This window comes from Dendrobium catenatum, unplaced genomic scaffold (assembly GCF_001605985.2).
Source record: "Dendrobium catenatum unplaced genomic scaffold, ASM160598v2 fragScaff_scaffold_1315, whole genome shotgun sequence".
In the NCBI taxonomy this organism is placed as follows: domain Eukaryota; kingdom Viridiplantae; phylum Streptophyta; class Magnoliopsida; order Asparagales; family Orchidaceae; genus Dendrobium; species Dendrobium catenatum.
Window position 1 is genome coordinate 1 of NW_021319777.1, and position 8,955 is coordinate 8,955.

The following is an 8,955-nucleotide window of genomic DNA, read 5'->3' on the forward strand; positions in this document are numbered from 1 at the left end:
AGTGCAAATCTGGACTTACCCTGGCCTGGATTGGGGAGCAAGCTAACCACCTAGGCGCTTTAAAATCATGCCATGTCCAGTCTCTTATGAAAGATGGGTAAGGAACGTTGCTTAAGTTTTAAGGAAATTATGGGGCTTGACATCATGAGACATATCCTTAATTGGACCCTCAACTTATGTTTGGTGAGTTATGCCTATAAATAAAATGCAATTAACATTTTAGATATTTTTTTTTTTAATTTGTATCTAATGCAATGCATACTAATTGACTCGAATGCATAAAATGAATATGAAATAGTTTTTAAAATTGCTTATAAAAATAAGTTTTTTTTCAAAGACTGCACTTCCCCATGACAGAACTGCACGTTCATAGGTCAATGTTCTGCCAGAACCCGCAGGTTGGGGAGGTGGCCTAACAAGGAAGAGAAAGTAATTAATATGCTGTATGCTGACTCTGCGATCCCGAGCTTACTATTAGATCGTATTAGAGTTACTATACATCCTAAAATTTTTTATTTATAATTACAAGGTGGAAGAATTTTATAATTGTACCCTAACAAAAAAAAGCACTCCGATTCGTTATCTGGTTAAAATAAAAATAAGGCATGCAAGGGCCCTAAAAAAAAGCTACTGTACAAGCAATATAAATGCAATTAAATTAATATTCAAAATATAAATCCAAGTCAAAACATATCCATATAATTGCACCCAGAATTTTGCAAAAAAGTAAGTGGGTTCGAGCACACTGACAACAAACCCGGATTCTAATCCTAAAGAACGATGCCAAGGATTTTGAAACGGGATATACTTTTTCTGTATCTTTCATCTCTATCGTCTTCTCTCTTCTATCTCTTCATTCGGTCCTTTTTTCTTCTATGAACTCCTTGGTAGTCGTCTGCTTGGATATCAATATGAAAAGAAACTCATTCACAAAAAGGGGTATTTTCTGTTTCATATTTGATACTAAATCATCCTTAATTTGACTTTTCAAATAAAAGAGAATAATCCTTTAAGGGATATTCTCCTCTCTTTGAGTTTCCAAAAAATGGGGATTTGTGGGGATATTTTTTCCACCTTTTTTTTCTAAATCACTTCTCATAATTTTGACTTTTAATACATTACATTTTACATTCATAGAAATAAAAAAAAAATCTAAATCACCACAGGGGTTATCAACTAAGCAGTTTTATAATAAAAAATCATATCAAAAGTTATATATATGACAATTAAATTAAATCATCAGTCACAACTGGCTATACTCTTTTTTTATTTGGGGGTTAAGCCAACTAAAGCACCTGCATAGCATTTTTATAATTAATTAATGTAACTAACCCCCTTTTTTGACTGCCACCCCCCCCCCCCCCCCCCCCATACAAGAGTTGGTCACCTGTAGAAAATTTTGTTAACAACAGATCGCCTCTTAACCTATGTGAATCTAATCGTTAATCAAATCATATCACAGAGTGCATAAAAGTAAATAAACAAAACACATCAATAATTTTACAATCAACAGCAGTGAAAACCGAGAAAGGCCCGTCACATCAATAGTAAGAAAATACACCGACCTATCCTAAAACTTAAAAGTCGGTTGCCATAGCAAACAAATTCTAAGTGCTGTACAATAGGCTTTTCGCTGGTTTGATATGTCATAGGTCACTTATTGGTTGAAGTTTTCTAATTGATTGAATTACTTTGTTGAAAGGGTTAAAAAAGATTTTATGTTCAAGTTTAAGTTTAATAAAAAAACATTAATATTTTTTAGAGTTTATTTTAGATAAAATTTAATTGTTAAAGTTGATTAAATAAAATTGGTTCTTAGTGTATTTTGATTAATCATTTTTAATCAATATATTATTCAATTTAATTATCTATTGAGTTGTTTAAGATTATTGGGTTTAGATGATTTATTAATTTAAAAGATTATTGAATCCTTAAATGATTTTATAAAATATACTATGATTTATTAAATTTTTAAAGATTTTATTTAGTTTTTTTTTATGATTTGTTTGGTTATAAAAAATAATTAAAATATTAATTAGATTTAATTTAGATTTATACTCAAATTTAATCTCTTAGTAGTTATTGTGTTATTATGATTTAGTTATTTATAATTATGTATTTTTTGTGTATTTTTTTATCTGGATTATTATTGATGTATTTGAAATTTTCATTAGTTGATTTCTTTAATTTCAATTAGATTTTGATTAAGTTATATTAATATATATACTAATCCTAAGGGAAAGTACACTAAGTTCTATGTTATAGGTTTCTACCCTAAAGTGTTGCATGCATCATAAGTCTAAGTTTCTAAAACTTCGGTCCTTAATTTTTGTCCTTAAAGTTTGCTAATATTATTCGTTTGCGAAAATTTTTGTTTTTACTAACACTTAGAAAACATTGCGTTGTGTTTAAAAAGGTTAGGATCTAAATAAAATAGAAAGTAAACCTAATAAATTTGAAGTTACTATAGGGACCTAAAGGGAGAAGGCGTTCACACATAATCACACCAAGGATGCCCTAAATGTTTTTCTAAGTTTTAGAAATCTTATCAGTCACGGGGGCTTTGACCGGTGGTTCCACTCATAGCCACTTCTACCCGGTTGGATGGATGGCGTACTGACGCCTTTAGTCCCTTGTATATTTGTTCACTCGGCCGGGTACCATTCTCGCAATCATGCATAATAAAGAAGAGAATAATAGGGCTTAGGAAAGCACACTTTAATTAATTAATAAATAAAATAATTGAAATTTACTAAAAATAAAGATGACTTTTCTTCGGGCTTTTTGTTTAGTTGAGTTGATGTACTTCTGAGGTTGTAGTTTTTTTTTTGCAAATTTTGGAGAACTATATGATGAAAACTTATCTCTTTATATTAAAAAAAATTTAAAAGATGAAAGATATTCAGTGAAATATAAATATGTTGTTGTTTAATTGGAGCTTTCATTATATAGATATATATATAATATATATATATATAATATATATATTATTTATAATTATATAATATATATATATTATAATATATATATATATATATATTCAATTAGTCACAAATAGACCTCTAAATTCTTTTCAGATTAAAAATCATTGATGAAATAATTTGAATTATAAACCACATATAAAATCCTTTCCATTGATTGTAAACAATATGAGCATGAGAACTTATAATATGCTCTATGTTAAACTTCCATTCAATTGTACCATCATTATACATAAATAATAATGGAAAAATGACTAAAAATGATATGAATGGTTTAATCAATATTGTAATTGTATAAAGATTTTAATTAAAGATTCAGCTATGCAGATGTAAATAAAAAATGATTATTTAAATTGTTGAAAATTCTTGATGGGCGTTTTTATGTTGTTTCAAATTGAAGTCGTTATATTGATGTACTTTTACTATCAAATATAATGATGTGGGCCTCCAAAAAATTCTGGCTTCCCAGCCTCGCTCACTTTATTTTTTATTCGCGAGGGACGTTTTAACTGAAATTTAAGTCCGAGGGTAAATTTGGAAGGCCAAGATGGGTTTGTAGATAAGACACTACCCAGAGGATTTCGCCCCTCATTTTGCGGATGACTTTATGATTCTGAGTTTCTGGTTTCTTGATAGGCGCAAGCCCCTTATAGTTAATTTACCCCTCTTGATACGAAAGAGAAACTTTCGATTAATGCGCTAAGTCGTCGATCAGGATAGTATAGATACTGTTATCTAGCATTATAGTAGCAGCATGGATTAGAAATATTTGAAAATTTGAAAGATTTTGGGATGTTTGGGGAATTTGAAGGTTTTTGGATGGAGTTGATATTTAAATTCAGAAATTTCACCATCTTGCACTTAAAGCGGCATGATAGGGGGAATGAGTGATAGATCCCGCATCAAGATCCCATGTTCCGTCGTCCCGGGCCATCGTCGGCCTGATTCTACTTAGTCAGAGGAGGTAGTCGACCCAACCGGACAGGGAAGGATCCTTGTCGGCAGCCATGCGTTGCTTCGTTTGAAGGGACCTTGCTAGACCAGGGTTGTGATTGGCTTGTCTAAGGGGACAAATTTTGAATCCACCTTAGCTTAACAGGAGGCTGTTTGTGCCTATCATCATATCCTATTGATTCATATCTCAATGGATTTTGATGCCAAATAAGGAGCGTAACGGTGCCTGGCCATAACCGGATTTCGTGCCCGGTGCCATTTGGCGGCAAAACCACTCGGTTTATTGAGGGCCCCGGTTCATAACCATTTACCTGCGAGTTTGCCATTTGCGGCCAAAAACTGTCGTTAAGGACACATTACGACGTCTTTACTGGCAAGAGATTTGTTTGAGAATGGATCCTAGTGATATTTTCGACTAGGCATTTGGCTCTTTTGTTGAGCTAGGAGTTTATTTGAATTTGTTCCACCCCGACAGACTGTTGCGGAGGAGTGGATGGATTTTTACTTTAAGTGTTTGATAGTTGGATTGTTTCAATTTTTATAATTTTTGGGATTTTTAGGATTTTAAGATTTTTTTTATTTTTGGTATTTTGGAACGACATTTGAAAAATATTTTGGAATGGACCCCTCTGGTTGAGATTGCATTCAACACGGCCATCATCGAGGTGTTTTGGGAATCATTTCTCTTTTGTTGATTGAACCATGTCAACTCGACAAGCTATTGATCGAGGATCGGGTTTTCATAGCTTTATGCCCTGATAGTTGAATCTATTATTATAGGCCTGATGGCATAATTATGAATGTATTATGACAAATATGACGGTTGCCACAACCGTATATTTGTTTGTTTGGTTCGCAACCTTGCTCGACTTCTATTTGACCCGTATAGAAGGATCGGGTTCAAACTAGAATTCACTTGTTGACCCGCGTAGCATCCCTAGACGTCACGTGTGTACCAATAACACGCTCGTCAGGGCTCATGCAGGTTTGGGGGCATTTTATAATTAAACAATGTCTACTCTTTTTTATCTTCTTAGGAGGATCGGGTTCAAATTAAGTAACCCACATAGCATTCCTAGACGTCACGTGTGTACCAATAACACGCTCGCCGGAGCCCTTGCGGGTTTTATAATTGCTTTTACTCCTTTTAGTGTACCTATGTGTATACAAACTACGGTGCACATGTGGGGGTACTTTAAAAGTACTTGTAGACGCCTTCTGTCTGCTTGTATGAAGATTACAGATTCGGTGGCGTGGCGTTGTAGTCATGGACGCCTTCTGTCTGCTTGTACGAATGTTGCAGATCCGGTGGCGTATCATAGCAGCTTCTGAGTTATGTTGTTCGCTGCTTTATACAGGTAGACTGTCATGCACTATGATTGCTTTCTGCAGGTGGATCATAGTGCACTAACGAGTCTCCTGCTTTGGGTCGTAAAAGCTTGTGCTTATCGTATTCTCCATGTATTTTGTTTTGGTCTTTGATCTTTTCAGTACATTTGCAACTAGTACATGTAAGTAGATAGTCGTCTTAATTTATAAGCTGAAATTGACTTCAGGATACTGCATTTACTGAAGTCCTTCTGTATCTACCAATAAGTGGCATATTATACATACATCTGTATTTGTAAAGAGAATGTATGTATTGCAGATCTTTATTAGTTATGAACTAGACATCATCAATACCAATCACATTCTTAATGGCTTTTCTCAGTGTGCTATGCTATTGGATCACCATCTCTTGCATATGATTGATACAAATATCATGACCGATTGTAGTTGTTCCTTCCATTTAGTCTTTTCTTGCAAGTAAGTCGTATCACAAGTTCATTTGTTCGTTAATTCGTTTGAGTGCGCTGAAGGCTTTAGGCACTATGGAAAAACTTCATGTTATCTTTCCTTGCCGATGCCTTTTGAAAATATATTTTCATTCAACTATCCATCATTCATTGATGCTTAATTGAATAATTAGGATTATCCTTTCTCATTTGATTTCCGCTCATAGATGAACCATATTGAATGTAAAAAGTCCTTTGCTACCATATGAAGGTGATTCAAATCATGTGTGATAAGTTTGCTTAATGACATTTGCCTTCCAATTGAAATAATAATCTCTTAATATCAATTAGAAGTCTTGCATAGCAAATTACAAGTATGCCATTACATTTATCACATATCAAAATTTCAGTATTCGCAAGATATTCGTCACATCAATTGTATGCCAATTTATTTGTGAAAGAATTGTTATGCACCTTATGAATTTTCTTGCAGCACTATGCTTGTATTCATTACAACTATTCCACCATCACTTGCAAATATATTGCATTTCTTACATATGGCCACTAGTTAATTATCATGATCATTAAGAGCATCATGATGTTCTTTACAAATTCGTATTTGTAAATAAGTGATGCTAATAGTCCCTTGGTTCACAAGTCTCACATTTGTTTGTAGATATGCATTTGATTGATCAAATTTATCACTTGATTTTGATATTTTCTCTTCAATCATGTGTTTAATGATCACAAAATTCAATTCTTTGTAGCACAAGCTTAATCGATTATTCAAATGGTTCAAGTAAAATTAAAGTATGAGCTCATTTCAATCTCATTTGCAAATCTAGTGCGTATGCACTATGTCACATTTAGGTACAAGTTCTACTTGATTTTGAATTAAATGAGATTCAAATTTCAAGTTCAAGTTTTGAGTAAAATTTGCTCAATCAAGTCTAACAAAAATCCATTATGATTCTCCAAATTTTGCTCAAGTTAAGTTCTCATTTCAATATTATTTTTATTAAATTAAAAATTAGTCTTTTTTTTTGTCCACAAGTTCAAGTCCAATATGTCCAAATTCTGTCCAAGTCCTTGTCTTTTTTAGACAAAATTTCGGCAGCCTCCCGGCGTCTCCCCTATTTAGGGAAAATTTTGGGAGACTAGCCTTCCCACCATGCGCAATAAAGACGTGTATGATAGGTGCCCTCGGACGAGGACACCGCGGCCGTGTACTTTCCTCCCACCACGCGCAATAAAGACGTGTATGGAGTCTTCGAGTGCACCTGCATAAAAATAACAATAAAGAAAAAACATAGTTTGCTTTCCCCTCGCACGAGGGTACTTATAAATGACTCCATTTCGTCGTAGGAGCCGCACCGGGGTCCCATCCCACCAAAATCCCATCCACGGCGGTCCTCACCTTCCCTGTCGTTCATCAGCTAAACCTCCAAACTGAAATGCCCCACAAGCTACTACCTGATCTCTACCTCACATTTTTATCCACGTCCGAGCCTTCTTGCTTCCCGTTTTTAAATAAAAAATTCACACTGAGGCAAGGCACCTTCAAATAACTTCAGACAACTTATACTTCACGTGATAAGCTAGGAGAAGGTAAAAGCTGAATACAACAACTGCGTGCTTGTCCTTATAAAAAAAATTCACTCCAAGCTCCACGTGGCAAACCTGTTGCTAATTCATGCTAAGTCAAGGTTATTACATTTTTCTTTTATCTGTTTTGTTTCGTACTTTAGCCTATGTCAAAAAAAAAAAATAAGAGCTTTTTTACGCTTTTATCTCTCTCACTTTTCTCCTCAGTCACAAATCAAAAGGTCACACCTTATCTATCTTTTTTTTTTTATTTTTTGGATATCATTTTTTATCTTCACAAGCATAACTTTTCCATTGTCTATTTTTTAATCTTATTTTAAGGTTTTACTTTTGAGTAACCTGTAGAGATAGGAATAGTGCTGGGTATTATTTTATACTAAATTATTTGCACGACATTTTGCATTATTTCTCTGGTTGTGGCTAATTACCCATGTTATGATGTCACAATAAATAAGTTAGTGTTAGCAAATGCATCTGTTAGCTACGACAACCTCACCTTGGTTTATTTGTTGAGACTTTGGCTCCGAACTACAAGTTTCAGGATTGAAGTCTAGTGTGTAATGCGTTGTGTGTGTGAGTTTGCCTAAAGATGGCCTAGTAAAATGTACCCAAAAAAAAAAAAAAAAAAGATTGTTTTAGACTGTGTTGTTTTTATTTTTTTACCACACACAGTAGCCTCATGAGGGTCACGGTGAGGCAGGAAAGACTTTTTTTCGGTGGCGAAAGGCAAAACCGTAGGGCCCCATTCGCAAATATTTTCATTCTTATTTTACTTCACTACAAATGGATATATTAACTAGAAAATGGATAAGCATATTTGTTGAATGATTTTTTTTTTTTTAATTTTGGCTATAAATATAGAAAGAAAGTTTTTTTCTTATATGTTATCTATAAAAAAAGAGAAATTTAAAAAAAACAATTTTTTCATTAACTGTTAAAGATTATTGTCGATTAAATTTAGATTTTATTAACCATTTACATATAGTTAATTAAATTATTTTTACTCAATTGTTATATAAATAGTTACGTATAAATTAGATTTCATTAACTATTTAAAATTATAGTTAATTGAAATATTAATTACTAACTGTTTTTGATCTTATATTGTTGATGTCAGATTAACTTTAATTAACTGTATATCGATAGTCAATTCTTTGTACTTAACTGTTAGTGGTAATAGCTTTAGTTAAATAATTAATAGTAACCTATTTATCACTATAGGTTAGCACAGCAAAATTAATTTTTTTCTAAACTATGTAATATATCAGCTTAGTTAATTAATTTTATTACTATTTTAGTATAGTTAATTAAATTTTTTTATTTAACATTATTTCATAGTTAAGTTAATTTCTCTTGCCAACTCTGCGTCGCCAGCAATGTTGCAAAGGTATAAATTCATAAACTTCGAAAACCTTACTTGATAGCGTCATTTCGGGTTTGCTACCGGTACGAGTTGTGGACGCAGCCGAAAATCCGTCTTAACATCGCCTTTATTGTCGTGTGGTGGGATGGGCCACCGAGGGCGGCGGCCTGACGAGATGGGAATGTCATCTTAGGTCCATTTCGGCGCCGCGGGCGCACTAACGGAAAAACTGTAATCCGCCTACTAAACGCCTTATATTGCGCGCGTTTGGGGGCGT